Genomic DNA, 16684 nt, shown 5'->3' on the forward strand with positions numbered 1-16684 from the left:
TTCCAACAATTTCTAACATTTTCTATATAAGCTCAGTTGATAACAAGGTTAAGAATGGAAAATACCTTGTCCTTTTTGTAGAACTTATTTTTAGTAAAAACAAATAAATAAAGATAGTATGTTATGAAACCATATAATGCTCATTTTTTTCAGACTACCTGTTGTGTCTCTCAAAATATACTATTTAAAATTTTAATGGAATAGCCCTTTCAGTAATACACAATGATGATAATCACTGCTGAACTCTCAAACTGACAGTAGTCATTAGGCAAGATACAGCATACAGAACATTTGCTATTCCCATTAACATAATTTCATTACAGAGAATTTTCAAGATGAAAACACTTCAAATAAATACATGCAACTCATGGTCACACTATTTCCTAGAGCTAGTGTTCATTTAGATAATTACTTAAGGTTCATCATCTATATTTTTTGTTGAGTGTTTTATATGATAGCATGTCATCTTTCCAAAGGATTTATGTAAATTTAACAAAGCAAAGAAATGACTACTGAATCAAAAAAACATCTTATAGTACCTTATTACTTCACAAGGCAGTAAGTCCACAGTACCTCTATGAAAACTTTAGGGCCACATAGGTTTCAGAATTCAGAATTTTCCACATTTTACAAAGGTACATAATAAGTATTTATATATTACCTGATATGGTGCTAGCACCTTGTAAACACACTGATTATTTCTGAGGTATAATTTTTGGCAGTTTCTTTTACTTGAGATATAATTGTCCTATAACTTTAGTTTCAGTCGTACAACATAATTCAATATATGTATGTATTACATAATGATCACCACAATAAGTCAAGTCAATATCCATAGCCACAGGTATAGTAAGAATTTTTTTCCTCCTGTGACGAGGACATTTAAGATCTACTCTCTTAGCAAAGTTCAAATACATAGCACAGTGTTATTACCTATAGTCACTGGAGGTTTCTTAAAAAGTTACACCTACCATATGATCCACCCATCCCATTCCTAGGTATTTACCCAAAAGAAGGAAAGCATATGTCTACACAAGACCTGTACACAAATGTTCATAGCAGCTTTGCAACAGACCCAAACTGGAAATAACCCAAATGTCCTTCACCAGGTAAATGGATGAAAAAGTTGTGTTATATACTTAGAATATTATTCAGTAGTAAACAAGAACATGCATACAACATACAACATGCATACATGCAACACCAATGAATCTCAGAATCCTTAAGATGAGCAAAAGCCAGACAAAAAAGACATAGTTTATTGTTTCACATACAATTTATATGCAATAGAAAATGCAAACTAAACTATTGTAACAGAAAGCAATTCAATGGTTGCCTGGATTGTGAGGGTAGAGGCCAGTAACAGAAGAGGGGAGGGATTACCACAAGGAAACATTTTGGGGTGATGGGTAGGTTCATTATCTTGATTGTGGTGACAGTTTCATGAGTGTATATATGTGTCAAAACTTATCAAATGGCTTATTACTTTAAATATGTGCCATTTATTATATGTCAATTATACCTAAATTAAGCTATTTTAAAATTTTTTGTTTTCAGAGATTTGTGGCTTTAAGAATTATGAAAAATAAGATTGTGACTCTGATTAATACATAGGCACAAGCTCTGGAGTTAAACTGCTGGGATTTAATTTGAGCTCTGTCACTCACTAGCATGTGGCCTTCGGTAAACCATTCAGTCTCTCAGAGCCTCAGTTTCTAAGTGGTAAAGCACATCTACCGCACTGTTCACCTGAGGATCAAATAAGACAAGCATGGTAGATGCTTAAAATGGGGCCTGACACAGGTAAGTGCTCAATAAATGTTAGCTAATTATTATAAAAAACTAAGTGATACTCTACCAATTAGAAGTTATAAGGGAAATTTTAATGACATGAAGAAAATAAGGTACAATAATAGCATGCCAGATACAAAATGAACAATGCAATAAATATCATAAAAACAACTATTTCTGGTACTTCCCTGGTGGTCCAGTGGTTAAGAATCCGCCTTCCAATGCAAGGGACACAGGTTCGATCCCTGGTCAGGGAACTAGATCCCATACGCATGCCGCAACTAAGAGTTTGAATGCCACAACTAAGGAGCTGGCAAGCCGCAACTAAGGAGCCTGCCTGACACAACTAAGACCCAGAGCAACCAAATAAATAAATAAATATTAAAACAAACAAACAAACAAAACCCAAATATTTCATTTGAAATGTGCCTTAAACTAAAACATGAATATAGCTCAAATATTCTGAAAATTCAAAAATAATTTCAAAATAAGTCAAAATAATGACAGTTTGATTTAAAAAAATCAGAAATATCCAACTTCCTGATCTGTTCTGCTATTTTGCAATTTCCCATTATTCTTCAAAAAACAGTAGTTACTGGCTTAATACAATTACATGATCCATCTTTGATTTTAATACTAACAAAATTATTTAAATAATGTGTTTACAAAGTTTGAACTTATCTCCTTAAGGGCAGACGTTTTGGATGTATCATACAATATTTTCTGTTCCTAGCACAGCAATACCATACTGCAGCTGTTTCTCAAATATTTAAAGAAATGAAGAATAAATTCTTTACTGTTCAGAAGAAAATCCAGAACTTTCCCCTAGGCTCACTTTTTCAATATAAGCTGCCATAGTAAGATTTTTTCCCCCAGTCAACTATAAAACCAACTTACATTGCTGGGAAATTTTAAGCAACTTTATGTTTTAATCTTTATCCTATTTGATATTTAACATTTTAAGGAGGAACTTAAACTGTTTACTTACAGATCTGACACGAAGACTTTAATACTGTCCCTAGAATGAGTCTTGTACACTTCAAAAAAAAATATGAATCATAGGAGTATATTTGTACAATGCGCCACCAAATTTAAAAATTACTCTGTTCCATTATTACCATCATTATTTGAGTCAACTGAGAAGGGGGAAAGTCAAATAGTTTTTTATCACAATTAACTTGATAATTTATTAACTAGCAAATTTTAATGGGTAATGAACAGGTTGGATTAGGAATAGTGAGAAAAATAAAATTCCATGTTGCAATCAAATAAAATAATACCATGCCAGTGATTTAGGGAAAGTCCAATAAGAAAATGTGGTCCCCCAAAACATATTACTAAAGAAAGCAAGTCAATCAACATGCCCTACCAAGAACTGCAAGATTCTAAATTTGGGGCAATTTAATCAGTCAGTTACCAAAACATAAAACTGGTGGTTAACACAAACTAGACTTTACTTATTATAATTAAGAGTGTCCTTTCAATTTGTTAGATAAACATGACCTTATTTCCTTGTTTACAAAATAAGAATCTTAGCCTCCTCTGTTGAAAATTAAAAGAATATATAACTAAGTAAGCTTTTATGTAATAATTAAATTGATGAAACTATTATATTAATTGATTATTTAAAAGGAATAACATATATTAGCATACTTAAAACTATATACACATATTAAAAACTATATACATATATTATGTACATGTCTGATATGTACACATATACATATACATATATAGAGAGAGATTTGTTGTTATTTAATGAATCTAAGAAAGTGATCCATGATAGAAATCTAATATTTTTCAGTAAAAGTAGTCATGAAACAAATGGCACTGAATAGCCATTTCATAAGGAGTTCAGATCAAAAGATGTGAAAAATACTGAAAATAAATAGAAAGTTTCAACAGTGAACCAAATATCACATATGGCAAAATACTACAGTGATGGCCCCAAAAGATCTCATCTCCCTCCCTGTATCCTCTCCCTTGTATAGTCCTCCCCTCCACTTAGGCTAAGACTGACCATGTGACTTGCATTGGGCAATGGAACATTAGCTGTTGTGCCACAACCAGAAATCTGAAAAGCACTCACTTGCACATTGGGGATTCTCTCTTCCTTATGCTTTTGGAACCCAGATGCCATGTGATGAAGCCCAGAATAACATTTTGGAGACACTGGCCCAGCCCATACACGGCAACAACCACCAGACATGTGAGTAAGGCAAGCTAGATCATCCAAGCCACCTGAGCAACCAGATGAGCACGGTACATAGGCGACTACAGGGGAAGACCATTCCTGCTGAGCCCAACTCAAGTTGCTGATCCACAGAATTGTAAGCAAACAAAATAACTGCTATTTTAGTCTCTTAAATTTTGGGATGTTTTGATATGCAGCAATAGATAATTGATCTATTACATAATATAATCCACTCAACTAAAATTTTTAGTTGAAAATGAAGACAAGCTATAAAAATATACAGGAAAAAAAAATATATACAGGAAAACAAATTCTTATAGTTCTAGAATTAGGTTAAAAAGACCGCAGGAAAACTTTTTAGGAATGCAAGTGCATGTATCATGAAGCTAAAACATTACCTTAGATTAAAAACAAATTCATGGACTTCCCTGGTGGCGCAGTGGTTAAGAATCCGCCTGCCAATGCAGGGGACACGGGTTCGATCCCTGGTCCGGGGAGATCCCACATGCCGCGGAGCAACTAAGCCCGTGAGCCGCAACTACTGAAGCCCGTGTGCCTAGAGCCCGTGCTCCGCAACAAGAGAAGCTACCGCAGTAAGAAGCCCACACACTGCAATGAAGAGTAGCCCCTGCTCACCACAACTAGAGAAAGCCTGTGTGCAGCAACGAAGACCCAATGCAGCCAAAAATAAATATATATATAAATTAAAAAAAAAACAAAAACAAACAAAAAACCAAATTCATGACTATTGTTTTTCACGCATTTTTATTATAAAGATTAATTTTTATTTTAATGTGATAAAGATCATAATAAATGACAGTGACTTCAGTTTTTACTGATACCAGGAGACCAAGTTAATTTAAGCTTATGTGCTGACATTATTAAGGCAAAAGGTTATACCCAAAATAATTTATAATACATATAGTTGAGATCACATGGAAAACATTAAAACTCAGTGAACACTAATAAGGTTATATATTATAAGAATGGCATATTAGGGCTTCCCTGGTGGCGCAGTGGTTGGGAGTCTGCCTGCCAATGCAGGGGACACGGGTTCGGGCCCTGGTCTGGGGGGATCCCACATGCTGCGGAGCGACTGGGCCTGTGAGCCACAGTTGCTGAGCCTGCGCGTCTGGAGCCTGGGCTCGGTAACGGGAGAGGCCGCGATGGTGAGAGGCCCACGCACCGTGATGAAGAGTGGCCCCCACTTGCCGCAATTAGAGAAAGCCCTTGCACAGAAACGAAGACCCAACACAGCCATAAATAAATAAATAATTAATTAATTTAAAAAAAAAAAAAACAAAGGAAAGAATGGCATATTAAATTGAGACTGATAAGGTACTTTAAAATGGAAAAGTTAAGCCAAAAAAAGGGGGTGATTGAAACCAATATATCAGAAATACACAGATGATAAAGTTGCATTCCCTCAGTGTGTCACTAAATGGAGCTGCATTCTGAATCCCTATACTGGACTTAGACACAGATATCCTACTCAAAGCGTTACTGGGAACACAATAATTTTTATACTTGCTTGAAGGACTTAAAAAAAAAGTATAACATGCTAAGTTTTAGGGGGTGATATGTATATCCTATTCACTATCCTTAGCAGCAGTTTTTCAAATACTATGTAGTCAACAAGCTCCATATTAGGAAGATTTACTATTACCAATTTTCTTTAGCAAAAGAACATGCACAGCCTCCTATGTTGAAATTAATCACCCATAAGCAAGGGCATAATACACAGATGATTACAACTTTACAGTTTAATCCATAGAAAGAAATATGAACCAATAAGCTCTTCTACATGCCTATACCACCATTTGATCAGCCCGACATGACAGGAAATATGTCATCACTTTTATAGTCTCAGCAAAATCACACTATCTTGCACCTAATGAGTACTCAATAAATATTTGTTAAATGGACAAATGAACTATAAAAATTTGTGAGGATTTATTACGTTAATTAACAATCAGATATTCTTTTTATTTTTTAAACATCTTTATTGGAGTATAATTGCTTTACAATGTTGTGTTAGTTTCTGCTGTACAAAAAAGTGAATCAGCTATATGTATACATATATCTCCATATCCCATCCCTCTTGCGTCTCCCTCCCACCCTCCCTATCCCACCCCTCTAAGTGGTCACAAAGCACCGGGCTGATCTCCCTGTGCAATGCAGCTGCTTCCCACTAGCTATCTGTTTTACATTTGGTAGTGTATATATGTCATTGCTACACTCTCATTTCGTCCCAGCTTACCCTTCCCCCCTCCCCTTGTCCTCAAGTCCATTCTCTATGTCCAATCAGATATTCTTGACTTATTCCTTTCTCTATCCTCATGGCCTGGCCCTAATTTAAACCATTATCACTGACTGTTAAATCAATTCCAAGCTGCCCTAAGAGTTATCTTTCAAAGCCAAGAGAGGTCACACACACCATTATCTTACCTGAAACTCTAATGGCTTCCTACCTTCTACCATAATGCTTCTGAAGCAATATTTAGTGACACACTGTGGTATAAATGTCTGAGAGAGGGGGTTATAGATGTAAAGTGTGCTGGATTTGGTCAACTGATATTCAGCAGCCTCTCCCATATCCTCCTACATGCCTTCTTGTACTGCAGATGCTAGAAAGCTAAAACCTACATTTACCAGACACTCTTACAACTGGAATTCTAGATGAGATTAAGTTTATACTAACTGAATGTGCTTAAGATTTATAAGCAGAAGTGAGGCAGAGACCATCTTCCTGCTGATGTTTCTGCTGACAAGAATGTTCATGAAAACCTGAGAGGTAAGAGGCACTAAGAGATAGGAGTGGGGACCAGATACAGCATTCCCAGATCTACTCCTTAGATGCACATGGTGAGACGCAGTTGTATGGCAGGAATATTAAGTTCTAAAACTCAGTAGTTCTAGCACACTTCCAAACATTTTATAAACAGCTATATCCTTGAATTAAATCCCTTTATGCTAAAAATATCTACAGTGCTTTCTGTTCCTGTGTTGAACCCTGACTAATACAGCAAAGAAATGTACCTTATCTACTTATCTATGATAGTTTATAGTAACCAAAAAAATACCCACTTACAATGTATCTTGTTCAGACAATGTTATTCATTTAATGATTTAAAGTTGGAAAAAGGTTAAGAATAGCTTTCTTATAACTGCATAAAACGCTTTTCAAGAAGTAGACCTTGTCCTTGCTTCCAAAATTATCCTATCATTGTTAGACACCTAACAATGTCTAACAAGAGTGAGACTGCTTTATGACAGTACATCTGAACATAATGGAAATTCCCTTTCCCCTTTGTCAGTGTAGGAAATTGCTACTAACTCTATAAATCTGTTCATAAGGGCTCCTTTGTAATGCTTTATCTAAAATTCCCCAAACATGGTGACATGTCCTTTTTCTGGTTAATCTTTAAAATTTCTTAAGAAAATTTCACTACATTTATATTATATCACGTTTTCCATTGCATTGTAATTAGTCATTTCATCTCCCTGAGACAATTATAACTTCCATGTCTTTCCGGAATTGATGACAGTATTTGCATGAACCAGAATCTTAATCAATGTTTATCAAGTGAATTAATGCAAAAGAAAATAAAAAAGCAAATACTAGATACTTTTCTTAAATTAATTGTACCTTATACTGTTATTAGATGAAAATTTAAGTTTGCATTAATGAACATGGAAATATATTGAAACAGTAGTCAGCTGACAGCAATTTATAAATCTGTTCAAAGGATTTCCTTTTTATTTGTAGTCCCACATATCTTTTCTGATAAACTGTCACAGCTACTTTAGAAAAATCTTCATCACATCTATAACACAGCAGTACAATGTAATAAATATTTCAAAAAATAAGCTTCAGAGATTTTCGAAGGTCATTTTACATTTGTATTGATTTACTATATGCTTTATCAATTACATCCCAATTTTTACAAAACATTTAAGAACTTTTGGAAATATGACAAATAAATCATGGTATTAACCTTCCTTGTGAAATGAGACCTTACTGCAACATCATCAATGGCTATCAAAAAAACTGAGTATCAGTAAGTAAAACAGTAAATATCAAATAGGAAAACAGTATATGTCAACTACAGAAATAATAAATAACATCTGGAAAAAAAACAAACAAACTGTTCCTTGTTGTGTGGGGGGTTTCTTAAAGTTCTGTTTTTAATGATGTTATCTTGAGGAATGAAGATGAGAGTATTTTTATACAACAGATGCTATGATAAACAAAAGCAATCTGGTACTCATCAGCAACTGTTAACTGTACTTTTTTTCCATTTCTATATTAGATTGCTCTTTACTGTTTGGATAGGTATACTCTATATATCTTCCAGTCTATGGCTTGATTATTAAAGAAGTTTCTCTCTCTCTGTGTATATATATATATATACACACACACATAAATATTACCCTATTTGTATATTTACACAAACTTACTATCTCAGTCATTTTTTATTAGTTTTTATTATGTTTGTCTCCTTTAAAATTGACTCTTTCCATAAGTCATATTAACAGCCTGGAACAACATATTCTTCCATATTTTTTCTCCGTGTTCATTAAATACACATAAGACAACATGAATTTGGGGTGGGGAGGGAGTCATTGTTTTTAAAAAGAGTACTGTACAAATTATTCTGAATCTTGTGTTCTTATGCATCAGCACCTGGTGGATGGGGTTTGTCTTTTAAAACTTTATGGTAAGTGTGTTTGTTGTACAGAACTTTTAATCCTTTCCTTTTTAGCATGTGGGTTTTTTTGTATGCTAGTTAAGCGCACCTTGCTCAGGTCTTACAGATATTCCCTGTGTCACTTTCTTTCAAGTTTTAATTTTTCTGTGTTCATTTCCCATTTAAGTTTTTAACTGGCTTGCAATTTATTTTACTTATGAGGTAGGGACCACTTTTCCCTATTTAGATAAGAGTTGTCACAGCATCTTTTGTTTATTGCATCCTTTTTTGTTTGTAATGCCACCTCTGTCATATATCAAGTGTGTGTGATCTCTCTCTCTGCATATACATGTTTCTGGAGTCCATTTACTGTGTTTTCATTCATTTCTCTTTCTCTTTAATTACTGTACCATTTTAATTTCTATACCTTTATAATAATTTTTGATATTTAATAAAATAAGCCCCATCATCTTTCTTTTTCAAAACTGTCCTGGTTGCTCTGAGCCTTTCTTTCTTCCAAATGAATTTTAGATCAGCTTATTTCCAAATGAATTTTAGATCAGCTTAAGTCCAATGAACAATGGTGTTAAAATTTAGATTAAAATACTACTGAATTTATAGATTTGGAGAGGAGTGACATTTTAAAACTTGAGTATTCCTTCCTTTGAAGCTCTCCATTTGTTTAAATCTTCTTTTATTCCTTCAATAAAGTTTTAGTATTTTCTCCACACAGATCGTATACATTTTTGCTAGTGTTATTTCTAGGAACACTGTAACCTTTGTTGCATGATCTGTGCTTTTTTTCCCTTTTCCTTCCATTTACTTTCAAACTTTGTATAATTATGCTTTATGTTTATCTTTTATAAACAGTTTAATAGATGTATTTTGTTGTTTTTTAATCCAATCTCAAAATCTCAGTAGATGATTTTAGTATATTTACAATGATTTTCATTATTGATATAGTTGAACTAAGTTTTTAACCTTATTTAAACATCCTTTTTCTTTCTATCATTTTATCTCTTTTCCTGACCCTTATTTATTTTCTTCATTTCCTTCTCTAATGGTTTTAATATTATATATTTTCTATCTTAGCAGTTACTCTTACACTTCTAAGACACATCTAACTTTACAGCTTCCTAACAAAGTCTGAAAGAATGAGTATTGCAGGGGGCTTAGTGTCAGATAAATGTTATATTTTTTGAGTTCTTCCATAGCTGACAATGTTAGAATATAGCTCAAAAAGGTATTTCTAATTCTATTGGTTATGTCCGAAGTTAGACCTTTCAACCTAAAGATATTTTAGCTCCACAAAACTTTCTTCACTTATGCCTCTGATCACTACTTCTCTCCCCATTGTTCTGTTTTCTCCTGTCTTCTCCACCCAAAAGATCCCTACAATTCTTGGGCTGAAATCTCCATCCTCTGCCTTTATCTTATCACTGTCTCTATCATATTCACCCTATTGCTCTAAAGTATTTTTATTTCTAAGCAAATTACAATAAATAAATTTTAACTTTAAGTTAGACTAAAGAGAAGGATAGATAAAAATCAACAAATTAGATATCAATAAGAGGTAAGAATAAACTTAATAAATCCACAAACTACTTCATTTGGAAGACAGTGAAATAGAACAACTTCTGATAAATCATGTTAGAAATATGTTAACACAAAGTGAGAAAGGGAATATAGAAAATACAAAAGTAAATTTAAGTACACAAGAATACAGTGGGATACAAGCCTTCTCATCTTAATGAAATTCATCATACTCTGAATCATGAAATTTATTCAAGAAAGAGGAAAACAAAAAGGATCAATAACCATAAATGAAACTGAACATATTTAAAGTATGTACAAAAAAATTTCTAGCCCTAAAAAGTTTAAGCATACTCTGAAAATATTCAGAAAATAGATAATCCCTCTATTAATTTCTCTGACCTAGAACAGGAAGGAAGGGAGGGAGGAAAGAAAGACAGACAGAAAGGTTACTCAATTCTTTAATATGAGGGAAGGATACCTTGATACCAAAATTGGAATATAACTTTTTCCTGTTATTGTCAATCTCACGAACAGAAGTAAAAACCCTGAAGAATATACTGACAATCATATTTAACAATGTAAAATAATTTTCAACTTTATTCAAAAAATTTCACAGGCATACAAGAATGCTTAGTGTTAGGAAATCTATTAATGTCATAGATTAAATCAATATGGAAAAGGGAAGTGAAAAATCACATGATAATCTAAAAAGATGTTATAAAGGCATTCAATTAAAATTTAACTTCCATAATTGACCACCAACTCGTAGGGGGAAAAATTCTATCTTAAATCTACGTCCTATATTATGCTTAACAGTAAAACCCTAGAAGCAGTATTATTAAAATTATTACAAAGAAAAAGATACTTGCTATCAACAATATCATTGAACACTGTTCTGGAAATTCTTGCTAATATGGTAAGGCAGGAAAATGAAAAATAAAATTTTCACTTTCATTTTGAAAATCCCTGCCAAATTATTACAGATGCAAGTCTGCTGTACCTCACAGGCATGCTGGTTTTGGAAAAAGAAATACACTGCTCAAAGCTCTATTCTCCCATCTCACTCTTTTTACAAAAAAAGAAAAAATTTAAAAGCTCTGCTATGAGCCAAAGACCAAATAGCAGTCCAAGGGTAATCAAACAACCTAGCCAGTTTTGGATTAGTGAGAGGAATAAAGATTATATATAAAGTTAGCTTGGAGCAAATACTCTTGTTGTTTTTTCTGTTTGAAGACTCTCCCTCTTAGAACCCATCTCCCAGGTAATTAACACAGTCTGTGGAGGATCATGCCTTCTAGAAAAAAGAGATTCCCCTCTGTTTCTGCAATGGCAATGTGGTACCAATCAAACATTTTTTTTGAGCATTTACTAGATGTCAGGCATTGAGACTGCTGCCAAGAATAAAATAAGGAAAATACTTACAATTTATTTACTAATCGAGAAGATAATCAAGAAACCAAGGCAATAAGAGTAAGAATGGTATGTGCTATTTTAGGGAAAGAACACCATACTATGGGGTAATACAAAACCTAGTCTCGGGAACTTACAGAAAAACCTATAAAGGAAATGACAAGACTTTAAAGATGAACAGGCATTAGCTAGCCATGGAAAGAGAATCCTAAGTGTCTTTTGAGCAGGGAGATCAGCTCATACAAATAAGCAGGAGAGAGGACAGTTCATTAAAAAACTGAAAAGTCAGGGCTGGATTATAATCATAAAGAGAGGGAGAAATATAGTGAAATAAAATTACAGTGATTAAAAAGAAGAGTCACAGATCTTGCAAGATCTTTTAGGGAATGCTAAATATTTAAGTTTCAACTTCACTTTGAAGGCAGTGAAAAGTACAGTGGACATTGGTTGTTTATCTTCCTACCATGCACTCTTCAGTCCACTTCTTCCTAATATTAGTTAGATGTTCACTAGAGTGCCCATATCTTACCCAAGTTACCCATATATTGATACTTTGGGAGACACTTAAACCAAACTGAATTCCAGAGATAAGCCAAACCAAGCAGGGCAATTCCATGTACTTGCTGCCATTTTAAGTCAGATAATCCAAGTCTAAAACCAATTAGATACATTCCCTCTGTGAAGGTCAACTGATTTGGGATCTCAATTACATCTGCAAAATCCCTCCACAGCAGTACCTTGATTAGAATTGAATACTTAGGAGAAGATGTGTGGTTACCAGGGGGTAGGAATCTTGGGGACCATCTTAGTATTCTGCCTCTAATAGACTTCCCTTTACCCTCCAAAGATTCAATCCCTCCATTCACCCATCTCAATATTCCCAAAGTCTCAACCAATCACAACATTAATTCAAGTCCCAAATCTGAAAATATCAGCTCAAAAATTCCAAATCTCATCATCTAAATTTGTTGCAGATGAGGGTCCTGAGTGTTACCATTCAGTACAGATAGATCTTGGGCAAAATTCCACTCCATCCGTGGACCTATGAAACTGAAGAGAGATTATCTGCCCCCAACGCTCCAAGCATTCAATGGTTGGACAGGCGTAGGATAACAATTGTAGTAATTCCTGTTCAAAATGAAAAAAAGTGTTAGGTAAAAAGGACTCCATAACAGTTTTGAAATCCAGGTGGGCAAATGTTGGATTTGTCTTAATTAGCTTCAAGGCCTGGAATAAGCCTCTGTGGCTCTCATTTCTGCCCTCCTAATCATCCTTTTTCATGAAAGACAGCAACTGTTTACAGCTGAGTACTTTTATGGGCCTGATTCCGGATGCAGCCTCCTTTCACATTGTACTCTGTTTCTTTAAGTCCCAGCTGGCAATGTTTCTGCTGTACAACTTTCTCAAGAAACTTGTGGGTCTTGAACACATTTCACTGGGTCTTCTGCATTAGCAAAAGTCACACCCACAAATCTTTTGGAGATAACACCTTCTCTATCTAGCCTGCTGCTGACAGGCCTGAGGGATGATACTCAAACTTCCTACAGGCTATTTGGTTGAGAAGATCTGTAGGGCATTCTCAATCTCTTAAAAGAGCCCTTTATGTGATTAAATACTTTGACCTTTTGGTCTATAGAAGATTTTTAGTGAAAAGTTGTTCAGCCACACCCTCATGTTTTTCCCTATGCCACACTTTCAGAAGCAATCTCCCTTTTGCCATATAGATCAGGGTAAGAATTTCCCAAATCATCAAGTCCTGGTTCATTTGACGATTCTTCCATCAATTTATTTCTCTCCTCTTGCATTTTACTATAAAGCAGCAAGAAAAAGTCAGATCACACCTCCAAGCCTTTCCTTGGAAATCTCCTCAGCTAAATATACAAGTTAACACTTATACATTGTGTGAGAGACACTTCTTTTAAGCTTCCTTGCCACTATTTAACAAGGAACTTCCTCCAATTTCCAAAATCATGTTCCTCTCTTCCTTCTGAGCTCTCTCTGGCAGCAGTCGCCAAGTCCAGAGTCCTGCAAACAGCCTGTCAAAACAATTTAGGCTTCTCTATCATGTTTCCTCTACTCACTGCCCAATTCCAAAGTGATTTCTACATCTTTAGGTATTTGTTACTGGTATCTCCTCCTTCCATATCTTTTTATACCTGAGTACATTATAAAGCCCTTGTGCAACTAGGCCAGTCTCTTTGACTGTCTCTAATTCCCTTGTCAGGATTTCTTAGTTATTAATTTACTCTAGGAAGTTATCCAACATTTCCTGACTTTCACAGTCTCAAGGTCATCAAATCAAAACATTTTTTTTTTCTGAACCCTGAGAATGTTTGTTTCCTTTTTAAATTTTGTCTCAGTATGTGGTTCTCTACACTTAAAATTCCCAAGGTGACTCATCATTTCCATATCAACAAGCAACTCTTCTTGTGGATTAGAATTAGTCTGGAGTAGTAGACCCCTCTGCCTGCCTTCCTAACAAGCCTGGATATCATTCCATTCCTTTGTTCCAGTCCTGAATTTCCTCTCACCAAATCGTTCTCATTTCTAATGCTTGTAGACTTTTCATTAACCTGCTTTCAAAGAAAAATATTTTGCCATTACCACAAAAACTGTAATTCCAGGTGTAGAATCTGTTCCAAGATTATGATTTTTTTCTTGTTAAATACGTTAATTTAAAATCTTTGGAAGACCTGTGTACTTTTTTTTTTAAACATCTTTATTGGAGTATAATTGCTTTACAATGGTGTGTTAGTTTCTGCTGTATAACAAAGTGAATCAGTTATACATATACATATGTTCCCATATCTCTTCCCTCTTGCATCTCCCTCCCTCCCACACTCCCTATCCCACCCCTCTAGGTGGTCACAGAGCACAGAGCTGATCTCCCTGTGCTATGTGGTTGCTTCCCACTAGCTATCTATTTTACGTTTGGTAGTGTATATATGTCCATGCCACTCTCTCACACTCTCTCACTTTGTCACATCTTACCCTTCCCCCTCCCTATATCCTCAAGTCCATTCACTAGTAGGTTTGTGTCTTTATTCCCGTCTTGCCTCTAGGTTCTTCATGACCTTTTTTTTTTTTTTTTCTTATATTCCATATATATGTGTTAGCATACTGTATTTGTTTTTCTCTTTCTGACTTACTTCACTCTGTATGACAGACTCTAGGTCCATCCACCTCACTACAAATAACTCAATTTCGTTTCTTTTTATGGCTGAGTAATATTCCATTGTATATATGTGCCACATCTTCTTTATCCATTCATCCGACGATGGACACTTAGGTTGCTTCCATGTCCTGGCTATTGTAAATAGAGCTGCAATGAATATTGTGGTGCATGACTCTTTTTGAATTATGGTTTTCTCAGGGTATATGCCCAGTAGTGGGATTGCTGGGTCATATGGTAGTTCTATTTTTAGTTTTTTAAGGAACCTCCATACTGTGTAGACTTTTTGAGGGTCGATATCTAGCTAAATTCTCTTTTACAGCTATGCCCTGTTCTTGTACAGACTAAGCAAACTGTAAGCCTCATAAATATGCAAAACACAGTATTTAGTAGTATCATAATAAGAATATAATGGGACAAATTAGTTTTTGTTTCTACATTATTTTATTTATGCTACTAAGAAAATCTGATGCTACAGCAGCAGTCAGTTCCTGAAGTACCTTATAGGCACCAGCTCTCCCAACTGCTGCGTTGTTATCTGAATGGATTACTCCTTTTTTCAGATTTTTATTTTTCCCCCTTTAGAGGACTTTGGACATTGATGCTCCATTGATAATTGTTAAGATGAAATTTTGATTATTAATGGATTATTAATCCATATAATACTGTATTTTCCTAACCATGAGTTTAGAATGCATGCAGGCTTATTTTATTCCCTAAACCTATAGGTGTATCTATCATCAAATGAAAAAGCTTAAATCAGAGTAAATAAACTGGAAATCAGAGTGTTAGAATAAAAGAAAACATACCTTTAAAAGAAATGTATTGGTTTCAATATACAGACTCAGCAATTCAGGTGTCTAATATATTTATGGAGAAAAGATTCTATCCTCTTAAATTTCACTTAGGGAATAGTAAGTCCTAAATAGGAAAGCCCAGATATATAGTTTATTCTTATTTAAAAACTGTTATGCAAAAATTTAACATGGATAAGAATACTGGTCATGCTAATTCAAGGTGATGAAGAAAGACTAGCTGACAGTTGTAGCTGCTTATAAACCCACAACTTCCTCCAATTAAACTTCCTTTAAAGGGGAAAAAAAAAAAACATAGAAGCTAAATGGAACATATTCTGATAAGGCAACTGCCAGATAGAATTTTACTTGTCAAATGCACAGTTTCTACCAAAACCAACACACAAAGCAGTGAAGTAACGTCTAAATTCATGTAGTTAAACCAAGACTTGAGACTCCAATTTCTATATTTTTTTCTTAAAAACTATAAAAGTGAAATTCTGTCAAAATATCCACATTACATGGTTGCGTAACAGTGTGAACACTACTGAACTGTGCACTTAAAAATGGTTAAGAGGGTAAACTTTATGTTATGTATATTAGCACAATTTTTTTAAAACCAGAAAAAATCTACATTATGAAAAAATACAGTTTAAATCATTACAATTTCTATTTATGTGAATTTCTACTAAAATAAGAGAATTTAACTAGTTATTAAAATAAGACAATATTAAAATTAAAACTTTGAATTATTTAACAATTGTTCAGAATGTAATAAAACTGGTTTATAAAATTTTCATATTTCTCCTCCCTTTCCTAGTTTCAGAAATAAAAATGCAAATAGCATAAAAATGAAATAGAGTAACTTAACTATTAAGTTAGCCCAAATCCATTGTGGAATGAGGGGAAAACTAACTAGGCTATTGCTTATTGTACTTCAATGTCAACAATAAAAATAAGCTGTGTGGTAGTTATTACAAGTATTCATAAATATTCTAGCTCTTTTTCTTCTTGGTTAGATGAGTAAAACTAGGGATGGCCATGTGACTTGCTCTGGGCCAAGAAATGAGAGTGGAAGAGATAGTATCACTTTCAG

At 34.2% G+C, this 16684-nt stretch overlaps 1 protein-coding gene across 2 annotated transcripts in view; it reads right to left on the reverse strand.

The window, feature by feature from the left end:
- Positions 1-16684, reverse strand: part of STXBP5 (syntaxin binding protein 5) — a 166184-nt gene that overhangs the window by 115985 nt on the left and 33515 nt on the right. The gene's annotated exons all lie outside the window — the stretch shown is intronic.

Source organism: Balaenoptera acutorostrata, chromosome 14, assembly GCF_949987535.1.
Source record: "Balaenoptera acutorostrata chromosome 14, mBalAcu1.1, whole genome shotgun sequence".
Taxonomy (NCBI): Eukaryota; Metazoa; Chordata; class Mammalia; order Artiodactyla; family Balaenopteridae; genus Balaenoptera; species Balaenoptera acutorostrata.